General features: G+C 45.0%; 1 protein-coding gene across 1 annotated transcript in view; it reads left to right on the top strand.

Moving 5' to 3' along the window:
* Positions 1-24,722, top strand: part of pou6f2 (POU class 6 homeobox 2) — an 812,705-nt gene that overhangs the window by 357,930 nt on the left and 430,053 nt on the right. The window lies entirely within an intron of this gene.

The raw sequence follows: 24,722 nt of genomic DNA on the forward strand, positions 1-24,722 counted from the left end.
TCAGCCATGCCTTTCAATCAATAGATCAATGCCCAGTTCGATGTTGCTCGGCGGAGAGTTTCATCTGTTGACTTTTTTTTATTAAAATAAAACCACCCAGTTTGTATATTTTAAAGGACTTCATCTCTGTGGTCAAAGAGAGTGTAGTGTCCCAAGCAGGTGCTGTTTTACTTTTATTCATCGTGGCAACCTCCAGTACAATGCCATTTTTCCATTGAGTTTCTCTGGGCCGAATTTTATGCAGTTGGCGGAGGACCCGATGCCGGGCCAGAAAGGCGAGGGTAATACTGTCTCGACCATTTGGGGCCCCCTAGCTGCATTTTATGGCACAGAGGCAATCAACTGTCTGGTGCCACGGTCCCTGTCCCTTTAAGGACAGGTTACCCACTAACTGCCCAGCACTGGGGTCCCCATCCCTTTAAGGACAGGTTACCTGGCAATTAACTGCCAGGCGCCAGGGTCTTTGTCCCTTTAAGGACAGGTTACTCACCTCTAGGAGCTGTCGACCAATCAGAGGGCTGACAGCTCAGCGTCCCTGTAATGCCACTGGGAGTGGTGGTACTGCAGGAGGCCCAAGGTCAGAAGCAGCGCTAGAGCCTCCAAGAATGGGTAAGTGGGGCGGGCTAGCTGGAGCCATTCAGGCAGGCCCCGGCGAGGAATGGGCGGTGGGGGGGGAGGGGGGTGGTAGGTTGTTGTTGGCATGGGGGGGCCTTTGCCACTGGGGGCCCTCCGTGGGTCACCGATTGCCCAAGCAGGGGGTGCCCCCCCCACCCCTCCACCACCACCAGCCCACACAGAGGCCGCCTGCTTTTATTGGGCAACTTCCCAACATGGTGGAGGGCATTCCCACCCCCCCCACCCCCAGCCCCGCTGCTGGTAAAGTGCCAGCGGCTGCGGGTTGAGTCCCTTAAGTGGGCAATAATTGGCCACTTAGGGCCTCAGTTGGCTTATGGGTGGGAAGGTCATCATTCCCCCGCCCCTGACTAAATTGAACGGCGTCGGGTAGTGACGGGCACTCCACCCTCGCAATTCTTTGGGCCCCCCTGCCACCCTGCCCATCCTTAGAAGGCTGATAAACTCTGTATCCAGACTTAACATTGTATCTGACAGAGTGAGACCTCTGGCTACTGGTGACGTATATCCCTGAACCAATTCCATTTTTCATCATTAGAACTGTGGTGGTGGCAACCTGTGCCATTAGTAGGCAACTATGGTACCTGTTATGTCACAATGTAGCCCAGTCTCAGCATTTATGGGCTGAACCAAAGAACTAAAATGTTGCCCAATTATTTCATTGGCTGTTTTGTACTGCAGTAGAAACTGCACCACCCCACCATCCCCCAGCCTTTTGGATTTAATCTGCCTCCAACATCCTGCCAAACCTGGACACCAGGGATATACTGGGGATTTTGTGCCTAGTGATGCTGAGGCACCTATGTGAGAATGATATTATGCAACAGAATTCCAATGTTTGCATTTGCCAGTCCATTTATGATTTGGCTTATTAGGGCATGACCTTAAATGCCCCATAAATTTCAGTGAAGCAGAAAGAGGGCAAGGGCCAAGCATAATCGGTTCTGCCCTTTCCCACTCCATATTTAACATTATTAGCCCGCAAAATATGTGGAAGTTCAGGGCCTTTGTGTCTGATCATGGGCATGAATTAAATGCAAAGGCAGTAATCAAGAGGTTTTTTTTACACTGGATTGTGAAGTTGTAGAAAAGACTGCCAGAGTTATTGATTGAAGTACAGACCATGTCAAGCTTGAAGAATAGGTTAGATACTGTCACCAACTTCTTAAAAAATTTAAATAAAAAACAGCTACAGCAGCCAGGCTACCACTGTGGCAGCCTTTGGCTGCACGTGCACCCAGGCAGGTAGGGGGAGCCTCTAGGCCTGCCTGAAGCACTAGCCCCTCAGCCTGCTGCTGGGCGCCTGCCTCCAGGTAGTTAAACTGCACCCTGATGGGTCAGGAAACTGGAGGCCGACTGGAAAATCCCAGTCAGCCTCCTTTAACTGTGATTAGCAAGTCTTTTCAGCTCTCACACTTTTCCCTCCCTCCCAGAACCATGATGGGGCACCCCTATTCTGACATTCCACCTCGCCTGCCTCCGTATTCAACGGATCATTCCTCATCATTTCCATCACCTTCAGTGTGTGCCACCACCAAACAGATCTTCCCCTCCCCTTTCTTCATTCCGAAGGAACCGTTCCCTCAATCACCCCCGACACCTCGTCCCCTTCCCACGGCACCTTTCTATGCAACCACTGGACATGCAACACCTGCCCTTTTACCTCCTCTCTCCTCACCGACCAAGGGCCCAAACACTCCTTCAAGGTGAAACAGCGATTTACATATACTTCTCTCAAATTAGTATACAGTACTTGCTGCTCACAATGTCATCTGGTATACACTGGGGAATCCAAATGCAGATTGGGTGACTGTGTTGCTGACAGGGCAGTCTACAAGCATGACCCCGAGCTTCCAGTGGCCTGCTGTTGTGGTATTACTTTAAGGGGTGTATCTAAAACAGCTGTCCATCACCAGCCAAGATGTGATGTACAGCCCCATGTGATCTCGAGATTGTTGTTGGAAGCAGCTCCAGAGATAAGACATGCTACCCTACCTTCCTAGTATTGCCATATGTAAGTTAGCATCTTCAAGTAAAGAACCCACCTTTAAGATTCACCAATCTTGTCTGCGTTTTTTTTATCAGTTCATGGGATGTGGGTGTCGCTGGCTAGGCCAGCATTTATTGCCTATCCCCAATTGCCTTTAAGAAGGTGGTGGTGAGCTGCCTTCTTGAACCACTGCAGTCCATGTGGGGTAGGTACATCCACAGTTCTGTTAGGAAGGGAGTTCTAGATTTTGAACCAACGACAGTGAAGGAACAGTGATATAGTTCCAAGTCAGGATGGTGTGTGGCTTGGAGAGGAACTTGCAGGTGGTGGTGTTCCCATGCATCTGCTGTCCTTGTCCTAAGTGGCAGAGGTCGCAGGTTTGGAAGGTGCTGTCGAAGGAGCCTTGGCGAGTTGCTGCAGTGCATCTTGTAGATGGTACACACTGCTGCCACTGTGCGTCAGTGGTGAAGGGAGTGAATGTTGAAGATGGTGGATGGAGTGCCAATCAAGCGGGCTGCTTTGTCCTGGATGGTGTCGAGCTTCCTGAGTGTTATTGGAGCTGCATCCATCCAGGCAAGTGGAGACTATTCCATCACAACTTGTGCCTTGTAGATGATGGACAGACATTGGGGAGGCAGGAGTTGGGTTACTCGCCGCAGAATTCCAAGCCTCTGACCTGCTCTTGTAGCCACAGTATTTATATGGCTGCTCTAGTTAAGTTTCTGGTCAATGGTAACCCCCAGGATGTTGATAGTGGGGGATTCAGTGATGGTATTTGCCATTGAACATCAAGCGAGATGCTTAGATTCTCTCTTGTTTGAAATGGTCATTGCCTGGCAATTGTATGGCGCGAATGTTACTTGCCACTTATCAGCTCAAGTCTGGATATTTTCCAGGTCTTGCTGCATCTGGACACTGGTTGCTTCAGTATCTGAGGAGTCGTGAGTGGTGCTGAATATTGTGCAATCATCAGCGAACATCCCCACTTCCAAACTTATGATGAGGGAAGGTCATTGATGAAGCAGCTGAAGATGGTTGGGCCTAGGACACTACCCTGTGGAACTCCTGCAGTGACGTCCTGGAGCTCAGATGATTGACCTCCAACAACCACAGCCATCTTCCTTTGTGCTAAGTATGACTCCAACCAGTGGAGAACTTTCTTCCTGATTCCCATTGACTCTAGTGTTGCTAGGGCTCCTTGATGCCATACTCGGTCAAATGCGGCCTTGATGTCAAGGGCAGTCACTCTCACCTCGAGTTCAGCTCTTTTGTCCACGTTTGGACAAAGGCTGTAATGAGGTCAGGAGCTGAATGGCCCTGGTGGAACCCAAACTGAGCATCAGTGAGCAGGTTATTGCTGAGCAAGTGCCGCTTGATAGAACTGTTGATGACCCCTCCATCACTTTGTTTATGATCAGAAGTAGACTTGTCTGGAATTCTCCGTAGAGTTGTGGAGACGAGATTACTGAAGGTATTTAAAGAGCAGGTAGATAGATTTTTGAAATATCGGGGAGTTGAGGGCTATGAGGAGCTGGCACGAAAGAGGAGTTGAGGTCTAGGGCAGATCAGCCATGATTTTATTGAATGGCGGGGCAGGCATGAGGGGCTGAATGGCCTACTCCTGCTCCTATTTCTTATGTTAAGGTCTTATGTAGACTGATAGGGTGGTAGTTGGCTGGGTTGAATTAGGGTGGTAGTTAGCTGGGTTGGATTTTTGTAATTGGTGTGTTTGTGACAAGAAAGAGAAACAGAACACCTGCCATTTTAATTCCCCATCTTGCTCTCATGCTGACCCCTCTGTCCTCGGCCAACTGCAGTGATCCAATGAAGCTGAACGCAAGTTCGGGGAACATCACCTCATCTTTCAATTATGCACTTTACAGCCTTTTGGACTCAACACTGAGTTCAACAATTTCAGACCGTAACCTCTGCCCCATTTTGTTTCCTTTTCTTTGCATGTTTTAGTCTTAATTTTGTTTTCTTTTGTTTTGCTTTCAAACAGAAGCTGTTAATTATTCTGCCATGGACACGTCTTTTGTCTCTTTACTTGTCCCATTATTAGTCCCTTTGGCACTGCCCCACTAACTCTTTTGTCACTTAGTGTCTCCTGTCTTCTGTTCTAGCAGATACCTTCCCTTTTGTTCTTTTTCCATCCCTCCCCGATTTGACCTACTTAAAACCTATTCGATTTCTAACTTTTCCCAGTTTTGATGAAGGGCCATTGACCTGAAACGTTAACTGTTTCTCTCTCCACAGATGCTGCCAGACCTGTTGAGTATTTCCAGCATTTTCTGCTTTTATTTCTTAATGAGTCTAATTGGCTGCCCAACTCACTGCAGCAGGTAGCCCTGCCGGCCCTGCAACCGACTGGTATTCTAAAGGGCATTAAGGTGGACAAGTCCCCAGGTCCGGATGGGATCTATCCCAGGTTACTGAGGGAAGCGAGAGAGGAAATAGCTGGGGCCTTAACAGATATCTTTGCAGCATCCTTAAACACGGGTGAGGTCCCGGAGGACTGGAGAATTGCTAATGTTGTCCCCTTGTTTAAGAAGGGTAGCAGGGATAATCCAGGTAATTATAGACCGGTGAGCCTGACGTCAGTGGTAGGGAAGCTGCTGGAGAAGATACTGAGGGATAGGATCTATTCCCATTTGGAAGAAAATGGGCTCATCAGTGATAGGCAACATGGTTTTGTGCAGGGAAGGTCATGTCTTACCAACTTAATAGAATTCTTTGAGGAAGTGACAAAGTTGATTGATGAGGGAAGGGCTGTCGATGTCATATACATGGACTTCAGTAAGGCGTTTGATAAGGTTCCCCATGGCAGGCTGATGGAGAAAGTGAAGGCGCTTGGGGTCCAAGGTGTACTAGCTAGATGGATAAAGAACTGGCTGGGCAACAGGAGACAGAGAGTAGCAGTAGAAGGGAGTTTCTCAAAATGGAGACGTGTGACCAGTGGTGTTCCACAGGGATCCGTGCTGGGACCACTGTTGTTTGTGATATACATTAATGATTTGGAGGAAAGTATAGGTGGACTGATTAGCAAGTTTGCAGACGACACTAAGATTGGTGGAGTAGCAGATAGTGAAGGGGACTGTCAGAGAATACAGCAGAATATAGATAGATTGGAGAGTTGGGCAGAGAAATGGCAGATGGAGTTCAATCAGGGCAAATGCGAGGTGATGCATTTTGGAAGATCCAATTCAAGAGTGAACTATACAGTAAATGGAAAAGTCCTGGGGAAAATTGATGTAGAGAGAGATTTGGGTGTTCAGGTCCACTGTTCCCTGAAGGTGGCAACGCAGGTAAATAGAGTGGTCAAGAAGGCATACGGCATGCTTTCCTTCATCGGACGGGGCATTGAGTACAAGAGTTGGCAGGTCATGTTACAGTTGTATAGGACTTTGGTTCGGCCACATTTGGAATACTGCGTACAGTTCTGGTCGCCACATTATCAAAAGGATGTGGATGCTTTGGAGAGGGTGCAGAGGAGGTTCACCAGGATGTTGCCTGGTATGGAGGACGCTAGCTATGAAGAGAGGTTGAGTAGATTAGGATTATTTTCATTAGAAAGACGGAGGTTGAGGGGGGACGTGATTGAGGTGTACAAAATCATGAGAGGTATAGACAGGGTGGATAGCAAGAAGCTTTTTCCCAGAGTGGGGGTTTCAATTACTAGAGGACACGAGTTCAAAGTGAAAGGGGATAAGTTTAGGGGGGATATGCGTGGAAAGTTCTTTACGCAGAGGGTGGTGGGCACCTGGAACGCATTGCCAGCGGAGGTGGTAGATGCGGGCACGATGGAGTCTTTTAAGATGTATCTAGACAGATACATGAATGGGCAGGAAGAAAAGAGATACAGAAGCTTAGAAAATAGGCGACATGTTTAGAGAGAGGATCTGGATCGGCGCAGGCTTGGAGGGCCGAAGGGCCTGTTCCTGTGCTGTAAGTATCTTTGTTCTTTGACTTGACAAAAATTACCTGTGCTGGGAACAGGGTAGGGAAACCGGCATTCCAGCTGGCACCAGCATTTTCGAACCCCGTCAGCCTCTGTTCCAGCCCCCGGCAGGATCCGAAAATTCAGCCCATCGTGAATGCTGCCATGATAGCAGACGTTCATCAGCATTATGTGCTGGGCGTGGTCGCACAGGAACTGCACAATGTGTGAACGGCAACCTTAGCGGTTACCACACATCTCAGTAGTGAGATGTGGCACTCAGAAAGCCACGTTTGCGCTGTCGATGGCACCCTGCATCACGGGGAAGCCTGCTATTCTGGCAAAGCCACTTGCATGCTCTCCTGTTCCTCTGTTCAGAGAGAAGACAATGCAGTCCCCTCTCTTGGTTTACAGAGCCTCTGTCAGCTCTTGGATTCAGTGATGGATGGCGAACTGAGTTGTTCCACTCTGTAAGTATCCCAATGGGTTGAAACTGAGGGCCAAGGTCATCTTCACGCCACTGGCAGCGCTCTCCTTGGCCTGATCTGAAGCTTCAGGTCTGGTTCTAAGTTCGGTGGGCAGTTCCTTAGTGTATTTCAGATCTCGAACACACTGCTCCTGGCTTAGGTGGTGATAAGAAAAGTGCTCCCACCAGACCCTAGCTGGGTAAGGCCTCCTGCTAAGACCCCCTCTCCTCTTCACTCTTTGAGCAGCCTCTCTTCTTTAATAAAAGCAAAATACTGCAGATGCTGGAAATCTGAAATAAGAACAAGAAATGCTGGAAATACGCAGCAGTTCTGGCAGCATCTGTGGAGAGAGAAGCAGAGTTAACATTTCAGGTCAGTGACCCTTCTTCAGAACTGGCAAATATTAGAAAAGTGAAAGGTTTTAAGCAAGTAAAGCGGGGGTGGGACAAGTGATAACAAAGGAGAAGGTGTAGATAGGACAAGGTCACGGAAAATAACTGACCAGAAGGTCTTGGAGCAAAGGCTAACAATATGTTAATGGTGTGTTGAAAGACAAAGCATTAGTACAGATAGGGTGTTAACGGACTGAAAACTGAACAGCTGCAAGTACAAACATGAAAAAAAAGTGGCTAGGCAAACTGAACTAACTAAGATAAAATAAAATAAACACAAAAAAAAGAAAATATAACGAAAAATAAAAGTAAAATGGGGGGCCAGTCTTGCTCTGAAATTATTGAACTCAATGTTCAGTCTGGCAGGTTTTAGTGTGCCTAATCTCATTTACCGATTAGGCACACTACAGCCTGCCGGACTGAACATTGAGTTCAATAATTTCAGAGCATGACAGGCCCCCCATTTTACTTTTATTTTTAGTTGTTTTTTCTTTTTTTGTGTTTATTTTATTTTATCTTAGTTTTTTCAGTTTGCCTACTCACTGTTTTTTTTTCATGTTTGTACTTGTGGCTCTTCAGTTTTCAGTCCGTTAACACCCTATCTGTATTAATGCTTTGTCTTTCAACACACCATTAACATATTGCTTGCCTTTGCTCCATGACCTTCTGGTCGGCTAGTCTCTGTGACCTTGTCCTATCTACATCTTCTCCTTTGTTATCTCTTGCCCACCCCCGCTTTACTTGCTTAAAACCTTTCACATTTCTAATATTTGCCAGTTCTGAAGAAGGGTGACTGACCTAAAACATTCACTCTGATTCCATCTCCACAGATGCTGCCAGACCTCTCTTCTTCTTTTCTGCCTCTACACCATCTCCTTCTCATTTTGCAGCCCAAGGGGAATTGTTACTATGGCACCCATGACTGGTACCACGTGGTGTGCCCATAGCCCTTGCAGTAACAACCGACACCTTTTCCATGTGCAGAACCACTCCCTGCAGACTTCACCAATTTTAACCCACTCCTCCAAACACCCAGTACTTCCAAAAACTCAAACAGAGCCAGTAGAAAGTAATAAGCAACCAATCTGCAATTTGGATGATGCTGCCTTTAAATAGCACTGGTGGTGGGGGGTGGGGGGGTTGGTTCTTTTTGCTCCTGAACACATGTTCAGCTGTGCGTGTTTGAGAGGGAATTAACTATAGTAGCAGGGTTCAAAATGGCAGCGCTGGCAACAAATCAGCATGGCACGCTGGTTGACATCACGATCCACCTACTCTGCATACTTTTGGTGTAAGCTTGCGCTAATGCCCTCACCAAAATGGTGTTTGGTGCTGGCTGTGATGGAAGTGGTCAGAAGCAGCGTGGATACCATTTTGCTTCCAAACCAGCACCCATCATGCCAGAGCTACCAGCGCTGTGCAGCTGAATACTTTGCAACATCCCCACTTCAGCTGATTCGTTCTAACTCTTCTCAGCTCACTTCCATTGCAGTAGTATTTACTTAGATCTCCGCAACCAAGAGTCTGGCATTGTGAAAGACATTGTAGCTGAATTGAATATTGATGCTTTTACTAACTTTAAAAATTCAGGATAATCCATTATTTATCCTTTGTAAAGCACTGAAGATTTTAATTGAAATTTGTGAACATTTTTGGATTTTCTGGAATTACATTGAAATTACAACACGGAAATAGTTTGGCACAAGTAATGTGTTGATGTTCATCCTCCATAAGAGTAGTAGTTCTACTCCCACTTTCCCACCCTATACTCATATTTCTTTGTTCCCCTTTCCTTCAACCTCTTAGTTACTTACCCTCTCCTGCAGGCTGCTGTTCCTCTCAAGCTGGAAAAACTCTGACTGGCCCTCCAGTCTTGAGAGCCCACCTGCTACCCTTAATTGGACAGCGAACCTGTCTCCTTGCCAATTAAGGAAGCACGTCTGCGAAAATCTCAAAGAGTGACTGTTTCTCCCCAGTAATGGGTTTGGGACCCAGAAACAATGCCAACTCCTGTTTCCTGCCCCGGATGGAAAATCCAGCCCGATGTGTTCATCCTGTGTCAGTCTGATGTGTTGTTCCAATAATCTTGCAGCCGCCACGTCGATCCAGACAGTGTCAGTTGGCCAACAAGTGCTATCTGCTCTACTCCTGGCCAGTGACTACCTTCCGTAACCCAACCATTCATGGCCAACACTCAGGTAATGAGAGCCATCCTGCCACAAGAAAGATCATCAAGCAGACAAATGGGGTCCTAAAGCAAAGGTTCTGCTGCCTTGACCACTCTGGAGGAGCCCTCTAGTACTCCCCAGAGCAGGTATCATGATTCTTGGTGATGTGTTACATTTTCCACAGCCTGACAAACATGAGGGCACAGCCCTTGTCACCACAACCTCAGGAGGAGGAAGAGGAAGGGGAAGAGAAGGAGGAAGGGAGGAGGCAGTCAGCACATCCATGTTCTTGACAGCCTACCTGTAAGTGCCTTAATTGACTCTGATTCCCCTGAAAACAATCCCAGATTCCCAAAATCCACCTTAGCATTTCTCAGATGAGGAAGACCACAGTGGCCTCTTGCCAAATTCATGAAATAAACCATCAAAGACTTCACCTGAGTCCTCAGCAGCAGACCTCATGTGTGACCTCACCTAATGAGGAATTGGACCCTACACGATCCTTTCCCCCTGCTTTGGCTTCAGCCCACTTGTGCCCGGTGAATCACCACATACTACCCCCTAAAGTTTGTGCAGTGCCTGTATCTAAGCTGATGGCTCTGAGTGTCAGATCGAGTGATGATGTTTCTTTCTCTTCAGTCTGTTCTTTCTCTAGGCCTTCGGTTTCCTGCATCACTGGCTGGCCAGGTGGCAGTGCTTGGGCACCTGAAAGTGTAAAAGCACAAGGGGAGGGTTGAGGTGAAAGAAGCAGGGGAAAGCAAGAGGTGCATGGTTACACCATCTGCAGCTTGTACATCATAACAGATTTTGGGCTGAGGTTCAAGTGGGATGTGAGAAAGTCAATTAGGCAGGAACACACCATCATCGATGGTTTCAGCTATGTCACTGGCCACTGCCTGAGTGACGGCTTCCCCAATTATTTCCAACACCGTCTTCTCCATGGGGTGAGCATGTGCAGCTGTGCCTGTCCCCCACTGTTTAGTGCTGCTGCCACCTATTATGTGTCACTTTGTCCTGCAAGAGAGAGGGAAGTATATCAGTGAATGTAATGTGTGTACTTATGTTTGGGTGACGTGGCTGCCATGGTTGAATAGTTGGCAATGTGTGCAAGCTGTGAGATGAATGTGTGGCTGGCAGCAGTGCTAAGTGTGTGGAGTTGAGGTGAGGCTATAATTGTGAAGTATGAGTCATGGTTGACAGGGATTGTTGATAAACACATTAAAGGGCTGGCGTGAGTGGAGGGGTAGTGAGGTTAGTGGTGCAGTTTTTTAATTGTGTATTAATTGGGTGTTTAGTTGTTTTCAGGTGGTAGGCATTAATTGGGGACATACCTGTGTTCATATATATTATATATATATATACAGGCTAAAACTGTGATTGTAAGGTTGGAGGTTCATGATATGTAATGTCTTCCTCTGTAAATAAAAGTTTGTAAGTGTATAGGATTCAGCTCCAGTGTTTTATCCTTCACTGCCTGGTTATCTAATTGCTAACATGGTAGCAGAAGATGTTTGCTGAAAGGTGAAGATTGGAAAGCACAATTTTTTGGGGGATATAAATCTAAAATCCTAGTGGCCATTGTGGAAAATGGCAGAAAACAATTTTAAATTCTTTGGGTACGAATACCCTCTGATATTCTCAGAGTCTGACCATATGACTAGTGGAAGAATGAGATTGATATCTGGCTCAGGTTACTACTCTACCAAAGAGAAAACAAAGTATGGCTTTGGTGATGTCACTTTCTGCACAAAGTAAAATCAGAAGTAAGGTATTTTCTGAGATGCATGCCAGTCAGTTGGATAATGATGAAGGGTTGGACTTCCTAATCGAATTCCTGGATGAAATCTACAAGAAAGTTGACCTGTTAAATGTTATTGTGGTCTGGTCAGAATTTGATAGATTTTGGAAAATGGATGGTCATATCATGGAAGAATATATCATGGTCAAATTTTACAAAAGGTTGACAACGTTCATTTTGGCTATCTCTGGATTGGTACTTGCATTTAACTTACGAGACTGTGCTAAGGTACCTCATATGGACAGGTAATTGTTTCTAACTAACATCCAGTTCTTTGAGAAGGAGACTGTTGGATCAGATGTTTGCTGCCTTAAAAATAATTCCTGGTGAACCAGTCATTTCCTTCAGCCTTCATAGAACAAATGAGACATTCTGCTGTGACACAGAGAATAGAAGACTCGATAGATAGCAGATATTGAAATGGCCCAGGTACTGGATACAAGAATCAATATAACAGAATGATTCAAGACGGACAGAATTGTAATGGAAGCATATATAGCTAACCCAGTTATATCAGCATAAGATAAAATTGGAACAGAAATAATGGATATCCCAGGAATGCCAAAAGGAACGTTAATAGGTGCTTTTGATGTGACTCAAAGTATCATTATGCAGTGAATTTCCCAGAGGCAGGGTTTTTGAAATGTCACATGATGAAGATCTGAGGAAGAGGATGAAGATAATGATAAATTTGAACAAATTATAGTGGTTATGAGGAGTTTAAATCCTGTGATGAATGCATTAGCTGTGGACTTGTTTAATTGTGCAGTATTAGATAGGGCATGTAGTTCAATGGTAAGTAGGGTAGATTGGTTAAAATGTCATTGTCTTTCACTAAGTAGTGATCAACGCAAGGTGAAGGAATATATGCTACTTGTTTTAGGTTTGGCGATGACAACACCTTGTGGTCACTAAAGAGAGCTGTAATTCCATTTGAAATAGTTGGAGTAAACCTGGAGTATTGATGTACTCTCTAGTGAGATACTTATGCTGTTGAGTAAACCTATGAAAAGGCACAAAAGAAACTTGACAGGGAGCATGATAAGGCAATTATTTTTGTGAAATCAATTGATCTGCAATGAGAACATTATTGTATCCCCTTAACAAAACATGATGTTGCTCTTCAGAGTGTTAGACAAGTATTAATGGCATTAGGTGTTAAGAATCAGAGAAAAAAAATTCTCTTCAAGTTAGACAATCTGCACATCCTACTTGTCAACCATTGAAAATCCTGCTAAAAGTTGCAGGTGTAGTTGATGAGGAGTTTACAAGGCTAATAGAAGAGATTAGTGAAAATTGTGAAATAGGAGCATAGAAAATGCATGGCACAGAAGAAGACCATTCAGCTCATAGTGTCCGTGCTGGCTGAAAAACAGATATCCAGTCAAATCCCACTTTCTAGCTCTTGGTCCATAGCCCTGTGCATTACGGCATGTCCATATCCAAGTATTTTCTAAATGCAATGAGGCTTTCTGTCTCTATCACCCATTCAGGCATTGAGCCCAGTCCCCCAACACACCCTGGGTGAAAAAACTACTCCTCAACTCCCCTCTAATCCTTCCACCAATTACTTTAAATCTCAGCCCCCTGGTTATTGATCTCTCTGCTAAAGGAAATAGCTCTTTCCTATTCATTCTACCTAGGCCCCTCATAATGTTATACACCTCAATTAAATCTCCCCCAGCCAATTCTGTTCCAAAGAAAACAATTCCAGTCTACACAATCTTTCTTCATAGCTAAAATTCTCCATTCCTGGCAACATCCTCGTAAATCTTTTTTTTTATTCTTTCATGGGATGTGGGCATTGCTGGCAAAGCCAGAATTTGTTGCCCATCTCTAATTGTCCTTGAGAAGGTGATGGTGAGCTGCCTTGTTGAACCACTGCAGTCCATCTGGTGTAGGCGCACCTACACTGCTGTTAGGAAGGAAGTTCCAGGTTTTTCACCCAGTGACAGTGAAGGAACAACAATATAGTTCCAAGTCAGGATTGTGTGGGACTTGGAGGTGAACTTGCAGATGGTAGTGTTCCCATGTGTCTGTTGCCCTTGCCCTTCTAGGTGGTGAAGGTTCTGGGTTTGGAAGGTGCTGTCGAAAGAGGCTTGGCAAGTTGCTGCAGTGCATCTTGTAGATGGTACACACTGCTTCCACTGTATGTCAATGGTGGAGGGAGTGAATGTTTAAGGTGAAGGATGGGGTTCCGATCAAGCAGGCTCTTTTACTCTGGATGGTGTCGAGCCTCTTGAGTGGTGTTGGAGCTGCACTCATCCAGGCAAGTGAGGAGTATTCCATGAAACTTCTGACATGTGCCTTGTAGATGGTGGACAGGCTTTGGGGAGTCCAAATTACTCGCCACAGAATTCCCAGCCTCTGACCTGCTCTTGTAGCCATAGTATTTATATTGCTGGTCCAGTTAAGTTTCTGGTCAATGGCAACCTCCAGGATGTTGATGGTGGGGAATTGAGCAATGGTAATGCAGTTGAATGTCAAGGGGAGATAGTGAGATTTTCTCTTGTTGGAGATAGTCATTACCTGAAACTTGTGTGACGCGAATGTCACTTGCCACTTATCAGCCCAAACCTGAATGTTGTCCAAGTCTTGCTGCATGTGGGCATGGTTAGTTGTTGGTTGGCATCCTTCCATCTATGAAAGATGATAGATACGCAGCAAACAGTATATTTAGGTGGAGTGTCTTCTCTTGGTGCATCTTTGCTGATGGCTGTGAATGCCAATCCTCGAGAGGTAGGTTCTGCCACAAGTGCCGCACATGAAACTGTCAAGGGATGTTGTGAGTTGTTGTTTTTGATGTTGGCACCTGTTGCCAAGCTGCTGTAGCAACTGGCCATTGTGATAGTGCACACCAGTCCGCAGGATGTCTTTCCATTTCCCGCTTTCACCAGCTCATGACTGCCGGGTGCAATAGTTGGCATTTAGGGCCTTCATGTCATGCTTGCAAGCATCCTTGAAGCGGGGCTTTGGGTTCCCCACTGGTCATCTGACCCTGGCTATTTCACCATACAGAAGGTCTTTGGGTATGTGACTGTCTTCCAACCTGCGGACGTGTCCAATCCACTGAAGCAGACTCTGTTTGATTAGTGTTAGCACACTTGGGACCTCTGCCTTTGAGAGAACTGCCACATTTGTGATTTTGTCCTGCCAGAATATACCCATAGGAACATTTGAATTAGGAGCAGAAGTAGGCCATTTGGCCCCTCGAGCCTGCTCCGCCATTCTATAAGGTAATAGCTGATCTGTTTGTGTCTCAAATTCCACACTCCCATCTACCCCTGATAACCTTTGATTCCCTTGCCTAAGAAGAGTCTATCTACCTCCACCTTAAAAATATTCAATAACCCCACCTCCACCACCTTCTGAGGCAGACAGTTCCAAAGTCGCACAACCCTCTGAGAGAAAAAAAAATTCTCCTCATCTCTATCCTAAAAGGGCGATCCCTAATTTTAAAACAGTGCCTCCTAATTCTGGACTCACCCACAAGAGGAAACATCCTTTCCACATTCACTTTGTCAAGACTGTTTCGGACCTTAGATACTTCAATCAAGTCTCTCCTCACTCTTCTAAACTCCAGTGAAAATAAGCCCAGCCATAAGACAACCCGCTCAAGCCAGATATCAATCTAGTAAACCTCCTCTGAACCACCTCCAACACATTCACATCCACATTATACTCCATCTGTCAGATTTTTGCTCACTCACTCAACCTATCTATATCGGTCTGCAAGCTCCTTATGTCCTCTTCACAACATATTTTCCTACCTATCTTTGTATCATTTGCAAATTTAGTTACCAAGCCATCGCTCCCCTCATCTAAGTCATTGATATAAATTGTAAAAAGTTGAGGCCCCAGCACAGATCCCTGTGGGACTCCACTCGTCACATCCTGCCAATCAGAAAAAGACCCATTTATGCATTCTCTCTGTTTTCTGCCAGCCACGAATCTTCTATCCATGTTAATATGTTACCGCCTACACCATGAGCTCCTACTTTACACAATAACCTTTTATGTGGCACCTTGTCAAAATGCCTTCTGGAATTCCAAGTACAGTATGTCAACGGGCTCCCCTTTATCCACAGCACATGTTCATTCTTCAAAGAACTCCAATAAATTGGTTAAACATGATTTCTCTTTCACAAAACCATGCTGACTATTCCCGATTACCCTGAGTTTTTCTAAGTGCCCAGCTATCCCTCCTTAATGATCGATTCTAATACCTTCCCCACGACAGACGTCAGGCTAACTGGCCTACAGTTACCTGTTTTCTGTCTCCAACCACCACCCCCCCCACCCCCTCACTTCTTGAATAGAGGAGTTATATTTGCTACTTTCCAGTCTGATGGACCCTTTCCAGAATCTAGCGAATTTTGAAAAATTAACACCAACACATCTGCTACCTCATTAGCCACCTCTTTTAAGACACTCGGATGAAGTCCATCAGGGCCCTGGGACTCGTCAGCCCACAGTTCCATCTGTTTTCTCAGTACTGTTTTCCTGGTGATAGTAATTTCACCAAGTTCCTCTCTTCCTTTCACCTCCTGATTTACAGCTATTACTGGAATGTTTTTTGTATCCGTTATAGTTAAGACAGTACCCATAATGCGCCGTAGACAGCGAAGTTGGAAATTATTGAGCTTCTTTTCCTGGTAGCTGTAAACCACCCATGTTTCACAGCCATACAGCAAGGTGCTGAGAACACAGGCCTTATATTCCATCAGTTTGGTCCTAAGGTCTGCTTGGTGTTATCTCTAGGCGCGTTTCATGAGTCAGCCAAAGGTGGTAGCAGCTTACCTTATGCAAGTATCAAGCTCTGCATCAAGGGACAGATTGTCTGTCACCATGGTCCCAAGGTAGCAGAATTTGCTAGCTACTTCCAGTGGGGTGTTGTTCAGTGTGATCAGGGGCGGAGATGCAACACCTTGTCCCATGACCACAGTTTTCTTGACGCTTATAGTCAAGGAGAACAAGTTACAGGCATGTGAGAGACAGTCCATGAGTGTTTGTAGCTGAGTTTCCGTGTGAGTGACTAATGCAGCATCATCAGCATACAGGAGTTCTCTTATCAGGACATGATTATTTCAGACTTGATAGATTGTAGAGTTTGCTGTCTGATCTAGCATGCAAGTAGACTCCTCCCATATCTGCAGGGAAGGCGAAGGTCAGGAGCATGTATACGTGGACTGTTTCAGTATCTGAGTAGTTGCAAATGGTACTGAACACTATGCAATCATCAGTGCACATCCCCACTTCTGACCTTAAGATGGAACAAAGGTTATTGATGAAGCTGAAGATGGTTGGGCATAGGACACTACCCTGAGTAACTCGTGCAGTGATGTTCTGGGGCTGAGATGATGGACCTCTAACAACCACAACCATCTTCCTTTGTGTTAGGTATGACTCTAACCAGTGGAGAGTTTTCTCCCTGATTCCCATTGCCTTCACTTTTGCTAGGGCTTCTTGATACCATACTTGGTCAAATGCTACCTTGATGTCAAGGGCGGTCACTTTCACCTGACCTCCTGAATTCAACTTTTTTGTCTATAGAACAAAGAAAATTACAGCACAGGAACAGGCCCTTCGGCCCTCCAAGCCTACGCCGATCCAAATCCTCTATCTAAACCTGTCGCCTATTTTCTAAGGGTAAAGAACATCTTAATCATGCCCCCTACATTAAAGTCTGCATCATTGAAATATACCATGAACAGCAAGGGACCTAGTGCTGAGCCCTGTGGAACCCCACTGGAAACCGCCTTTCAGTCATAAAAACACCCTCAGACATCACCCTTTGCTTCCTGCCACTTTACCAATTTTGGATTCAACTTGCCTTTGCTTCTGAACAGTCTTTCATATAGAAACTTCTCAAAAGCCTTGCTGAAATCGATGTAGAGCCTCATCATTGACCCTCCTTGTTACCTCCTCAAAGAATTCAGTCAAGTTAGTTGGACATGACTTTCTCTTAACAAATATATTCTGATGATCCTTGATTAAACCGTGCCTTCCTAAATGACAATTTATGCTGCTTCTCAGAATTTTTCCAATAATTTGCCTACCACCAAGGTTAGCTTGGCTGGCTTGTAACTACTCAGTCTATCCCTCCCTCTTTTTGTAAACAACATTACAATGTTAGCAGTCCTCCAGCGCCATACCTGCAGCCAGAGAGGACTGAAAAGTGGTAGGCTGAGCCTCTGCTATTTTTTCCCTTTCTTCTCTTTGCAGTCTGGGATACATTTCATCTGAGTATGGTGATTTATCCACTTTTAAGGATGCTAAACGCCTTAATTTCCTCCCTCACTGTGCTTATTCCGTCTAATATTTCACACTCCTCCTCCTTACTACAATGTCCATTCATCCCCCTCTTTTGTGAAAACAGACACAAAGTATTCTTTAAGAACCATGCCCACATCTTGCACCTCCAAACACAAGTTATCTTTTTGGTCTCCAATCGGCACTCCCCTTTCCTTAATTTCCTCTTGCTCTTTATGTATTCATAAAAATTCTTTTGGTTTTCCTTGATTTTACTTGCCAATATTTTTTTCATTTTTTTCTCTTTGCTTCCCTAATTCTCTTTTTATTTTTACTTTTACCCCTGCACTTTCTAGTCCTTTAGGCTTTCTGCAGTATTGAGTTCTCGGCATCTGACACAAACTCCTTTTTTGCCTTTTCCTGCACTGTATGCTCTTTGACATCCACAGGCGTCTAGATTTGGGAGTCCCACCCTTTTTCTTTGTGGGAACATATTTGTTCTGAACCCTCTCTATCTCCTTGAATGCCTCCCACTGCTCTGACATTAATTTACCTTCAAGTAGCTGTTTCCAGTCCACTTTTGCCAAAGTACGTCTCAGCTTGGTAAAATTTTACTCTTGATCTATCTTTGTTGTTTTCCATAACTAGGCTAAAGCTTTTACTGTTTATCTATCTTTGTTCTAATGCTAACTGAATTATGATCTCTACCACCAAATTGCTCTCCCACTGATACCCCTTCACCTGCCCAGCTACATTTCCTAAAACTAAAACCATAACAACCCCTTCTCTTGGGCTTGCAGTTGGTTCTGAAAATCTTTGGGCTGAATTTTACAGACCCCCTGATGTCGGCGTTGTGGCAGCGGGGTCCGGGAAATGCCTCTGGGAGAGGCCCGGCCCCATATTACAGCTGGCGGATAGGCCTCGTGGCGACACCCCCCCCCCCCCGCCCCCACACACACCCCCTGTCACCTGCTGTTTGGTGACGGGAGCCCAATTTGCATATGTAAGATAACTTACATACCTGAATTAGTGACCGTTGCTCACCTGCTATTCGTCCCAGAGCGAGATTGGTGATACTGGTCAGCACTACTGCGTCTTCGGATGTCCAGCTGGGGATCCGAGGCGGAACACTGGTGAGGAGGGGGGACAGCAGGTAAATTTTTCAGTGTGGTGGGGGGGGAGGGGGGTGCGTGGAAACGACGTCAGAGTGGTGATTTCATTGGTGTCGGGGATGATGGGAACGGGTAAAGATTAAAGTTTATGAACTTTGGTTGGGGGGGGGAAGGTCAGGTGGGCAGAGGAAGTGTTTTGTGGGGGAGAGGTCAAGTCATTTTTATGCTTATTGGGGGGGAGGGGGTGGGAGGGGGGCAATTTAAATGGATCTAAATTTTTTTATTGCATTTACCTTGAAAGATTTAAATGAGATGAAAGGGCTCGAAGCTCTTCAAAAATGGCTTCAGCGCCTGCGCAAAGACTGCTGGCGCCATTGCCAGGGACGGACAGCCCGCCCCCTCCATGTCATCGGGGTGGGCAGTCTGCCTCGGCTATTTAAATGAGCCACCGTGTTGAATATCGCAGCAGCTCCACGACATGCATTCCACACGGGCGGGACCGCCATCGTTTACGTTCATCGCCGATTTCAGCGGCGGCAATGTAAAATGCAGCCCTTTAAGCAGTATCAAAGGATGCCCCCACATGCTACTGTAGGCCTTCCATTGGCCTGAGACTTTAATGAGGTAGTTACTATGTTTCTAAAGGTATGGCACAAAGACAGAAATATTTTCAAATTACATTTTGTTGACTTGGCTTCGAGATTTTGTGTTCCTACACTGATGTATGTTAAGGACAAGTTATTATAAATAGAAGTTTGGAAACATGGATAGGGACTGGACGTGGGCCACCAGCAAAGTTTTTGACCATTAATGGAGGTGAATTTGCTGAAGAGGAGTTCAGAGATCTGTGTCAGAACATGAATATCATTGTCATGATTACAGCAGACGATTTTCGCAATGGCCTTTGTGAAAGGAATCATGCTGTGATTGATGAAATGGTGCATAAAATTTTGGCTGATCGACAAGAATGTGAATTGACAACTGACCTAGCATGGGTAGTTCATGCAAAGAATTCTCCTAAGATGGTTGGAGGATATACTCCTTGCCAACCAGTCTTTGGGCACATTTCCCATTACCTTCTGTTCTTTGTGATAATCCCCCTGCTCTTGAAGGTGCTACAATTAGATTCATTTTATTATGAGCATTTAAATACTTTGCATGAAGGGTAAAGGCTTTTGTCAATGCTGAGATATCAGAGGAAATTCGTAGAGCACTGAGGCATCATATTAGACCATCTGAGACAGAGTGCAATTCAGGAGATTTGGTATACCATAAAAGAGAGGGTCATAGAGAATTGAAGGCACTGGAAGGTAATAGGTTATGATGGTACTTGTCAAACATGCAATTAAACTGTTCAGATTCATTCCTCATGATTAATGTAGTGTTTTGAAATTGCAATTGCATTGTGCATTGTGTACTCTAGAGGCTGCAGTAGAACACACATGCAAACAAAGACAAAGTAAAACTAAGACAGAATAAAAGGGGAAGCCTTTATGTTCAGCTGCTGCAGTCTTTCACTCTCTCTGTCTTTTCCTCATATCCTATACCAAACTCGGCCAAACCTCACTCAAGTCCTGACAACATCACAATTAGTTGGAATTAATTATAAAACCTCAGACTTGGAGCAGCTGACAGAAGTAAACAAAGCTACTTGTACCTCAGACACTCATGTTTTTGTGTTTAGGGGCCTGAGAAACAGAATGCGGTGTGTCATGGGCTGGATAGTGGTAATATGAATGATCATGACAGAGCTATTATATCTAGAGGGCAATTGCCCAGAGTGGGTACTTGCACAACATATGTTCCAGAGGGATCGAATGAACAGAGGGATGCAACGATTGTGGGATGCGCAGGAAAGGCTATTGGTAAGTTTAAATATTGGTTGAATGTTCAGGGTGATGGCCAAGAAGTGAGGTTCATTGATGGACAGAATGCAATGCTAGAGTGAAAAGTAAGAGAGCACAGTACTAGTACTGATAGTGAGCCTGGAAGTGACTCTTGTGTCCAAAAATGATTGTGAACTGGAGAAAGAACCTTTGATAGTGCAAGAGGAGAATCTCGGAGTAGTAGTTCTGACAGACATAAAATTTATTTATTTATTTAGAGATACAGCATTGAAACAGGCCAAGAACCACCCATTTATACTAACCGTACAGTAATCCTATATTCCCTATCACCTACCTACACTAGGGGCAATTTACAATGGCCAATTTACTTATCAACCTGCAAGTCTTTGGCAGTGGGAGGAAACCAGAGCACTTGGCGAAAACCCACACGGTCACAGGGAGAACTAGCAAACTCCACACAGGCAGTACCCAGAATTGAACCCGGGTCCCTGGAGCTATGAGGCTGCTGTGCTAACCACTGTGCCACATTGTTAGAGGCCATAGCTTGAATAGATTAGACAATGAAATAAAGACCACAGAACAATTGCATGACAGAATTGAAGTAGAAGTCCTCATGATCGTGACGTTTTAGTGGCTGTCAATAAACATGATAAGCTAATAAGGGAGGCAAAACAAAGGGAGTTAGGTAGTTAGAGAGAGTTTGGAGTTTATTCTGAGGTACCAGACAAGGGTCAACCAGATTTGTTGCTTAGGTGGATTTGTACTGAAAAAGTCCTTGCAGACAGGGCTTATAAGGCTAAAGTGAGGCTCATACGTGTGGGTATTGAAGAGCGACTGTTGATCCAGATGTGAGAATGGACTTTCCCACTGCTGGAAATATAATCTTAAAAATCTTTTTGTCTCATTTGGCTACATATTCATGGGAATATAGGTCAATTGGCATAAAAACTGCATTTCTGGAGCGTGATACTTTTCAGCAGATGCAGAAGGAAAACTATGGAAACTAAACAAATGTGTCTCTGTCCTGAATGATGCTTCCAAGGTGTGGTATTTTTCAGTGAGATCTGTTTTGCTGAAAACAGGCTGAGTTCAGCTCAAAGCAGATCCTGCAATGTTTTATTGGAACCATTAAGGAAAACGTCCAGACATCTTCATGATGCATGTTGATGATTTCTTATGGGGTAGTACTGTGGAATTTGAGAAATGTGTTATTAAGATTAGAGTAGTATTTAAAATTGGGAGTCAGACTTGTGGGACCTTGAAGTCTATTGATTTAAATATTAAGCAAAGTAGGTCTTGTGTAACTTTAAATCAACAACCCTATTTAGGGAGTGTTACTCCCATCTTGGTTAATTGTACAAGATCAGAACAGAAGAGTAATCTTATATCGAAAGAAGAGACAGAGCAATTGCGAAACTTGATTGGTCAGTTGAACTGGCTGTATACTCAGATTAGGCCAGATGCTACTTCTGATGTGTTGAAATTAAGTACTTCCATGAAACACCTCAAAGCAGATGATATTTTATGAGCAAATAAAACATTGCAAGAATTAAATCGGGAAAAATATATACTTAAATTACATTCCTTAGCTGACCCAAAGAACATGAAACTGGTTATCTTTAATGATGCTTCACATGCTAATCTTCCTGATCACTATTCTAATGGCTGGTTTTGTAGTATTTCTTATATGTGAAAATGGGGAATGTTGTCCTTTCGCTTGGGAAGCTAAGAAAATATAAAGAGATGTTTAAAAGTACTCTGGCTGCCGAAACAAGTGGCTTTTGTGGAGACAAGGCAGTGGATATGAGATTCCATTTGTTAACTATTTTAAATGAGATTCTGCCTAATGGGTGTACTGAAGATAGTATACCCATTGAATGTTATGTAGATAATAGTTCATCGTGGGATAATGTACACCAAAAGTGTGAATGAGAAAAGGTTATGGATTGACCTGGCCGGCTTGGAACAAATGCTGGAGAGAAAAGAAATTTGCAAAGTTCAATGGCTGGACTCAATCCTTCAACTGTCAGATTGTTTTAGTAAAAGAAATGCATGCACAAAGAAATTGTTAGGGGTTCTGGAGGAGGGGTGTCTTGCAATGTAATGCTTTGTACAGAGTATGGAAGGTTTTAATTTATTCTTTTTTGAAATTTTGTACATGTAGGGCTGAGTTTTACCGGTCCCAGGACCACGGGCTTGGAGGCAGGGGGGCCAGTAAAACAACAGGGCAATGGGTCGGAATGAAACCCTGACATATTTCTGCCGCTGGCCATTTTTAAAGAGGTGGTTGGGCAGCAGGGTTGAGAGTGCACATTTAGGTGGCAGGCAGGCAATTAAGCCTGTTAAAAAACCAATTGACTGTCATTTTGAGCAGGTGCACATGGGATCTGTGGAACTTCAGCAGGTCGCCAGCTATAAGTGGGTGAGAGCTCAGTGACAGGTGAGTGGGTGGCTGGAAGTGGAAGCCATAGAGAGCAGCAGCATTTCAACCCAAGAAGGGTGAGAGGCATTATAGTATGTGAGTGAGAATCTGAAGGCACTGTCGAATGGGTGAAAACATCGGAAACATTTTTTTTAACTCGTTCTTGGGTTGTGAGCCTCACTGGCAAGGTCAGCCCATCCCTAGTTGCACTTGGGAAGCTGATGGTGAGCTTCCTTCTTGAACTGCTACAATCCAAGTGGTGTAGTTACACCCACAGTGCTGTTAGGAAGGGAGTTTCAACATTTTGACCCAGTGACAGTGAAGGAACGGTGAGATATTTCCAAGACAGGATAGTATGTGGTTTAGAGGGGAACTTGCAGGTGGTGATATTCTCATGTGCCTGCTGCCCTTGTCCTTCTAGGTGGTAGAGGTCACGATTTGAAAGGTGCTGTGGAAGGAGCTTGAGAAGTTGCTGCAGTGCATCTTGTAGATAGCACACGCTGCCACTTTGCACTGTTGGTGGAGGGAGTGAAGGTATAAAGTGATGGATGGGGTGTCAGTTAAGTAGGCTGCTTTGTCCTGGATGGTGTTTTATTGGAGCTGTACTTATCCAGGAAAGTGGAGAGTATTCCATCAAACTCCTAACTTGTGCCTTGGCTTTGAGCAGTCAGGAGGTGAGTTACTCGCCACAGAATTCCCAGCCTCTGGCCAGGATGTTGATGGTGACGGATTCAGCAATGATAATGCCGTTGAACATCAAGGGGAGATGATTAAGTTCTCTCTTCTTGGAGATGCTCATTGTCTGCCACTTGTGTGGCATGATTGTTACTTGCCATTTATAAGACCAATCCTGAATGCTGTCCACGTCTTGCTGCATGCAGGCAAGGACTGCTTCAGTATCTGAGGAGTAGCAAATGGTGCTGAAACTGTACAATCATCAGCGAACATTCCCACTTCTGACCTTATGATGGATCCTGAGGCTGAGATGCTTGGCCTCCAATAACCACAACCATCTTCCTTTGTGCGAGGTATGACTCCAAGCCTTTTCAGTATCCACTGCTTCAGCTGTTTCTTGATGTCACATGGAGTACATCGAATTGGCTGAAGACTGGCATCTGTGATGCTGGGGACCTCAGGAGGAGGCCGAGATGGATCATCCATTCATGGTTTCAAATGTTTCAGCCTTGTCTTGTGCACTCACGTGCTGGGCTCCCCATCATTGAGGATGGGTATGATTGTGGAGCCTCTTCCTCCTCTTAAATGTTTGTCCACTATGCTTCATGACTGCATAGGCAGGAGTGCAGAGCTTTGATCTGATCCATTGGTTATGGGACTGCTTTTGCTGTTTTGCATGCATGTAGTCCTGTGGGAAGGATCTCTCTGATGTGCAACTCATGCCTCCAGAGTTGGGGGATTGAGAGTGAATGCAACAGTTAGCAATGGATCTCATGCATTCAGATTTTGACTCTTCAGTGAGGAGGAGAATGAAAGAGAGAGAGAGAGACAGGTGCAGGCACAGGGAGTGGGGCTGCAACGCTCAGAGGAGCAGCAGGCTCATGAGGATGAAAGGGGATATGGACGGGGAGGTTGGAGACTGGCACGATTGGAGGCTCGTGGTCACATAAGGCGCTATCCAGATGAAAAGGTTTACCAGCAAATCCTTTGCTGCATTGAGATGTCGGAGTATAAGTGCCTACAAAGACT

The sequence above is a fragment of the Heterodontus francisci genome, chromosome 5 (genome assembly GCF_036365525.1).
Source record: "Heterodontus francisci isolate sHetFra1 chromosome 5, sHetFra1.hap1, whole genome shotgun sequence".
Lineage (NCBI taxonomy): Eukaryota > Metazoa > Chordata > Chondrichthyes > Heterodontiformes > Heterodontidae > Heterodontus > Heterodontus francisci.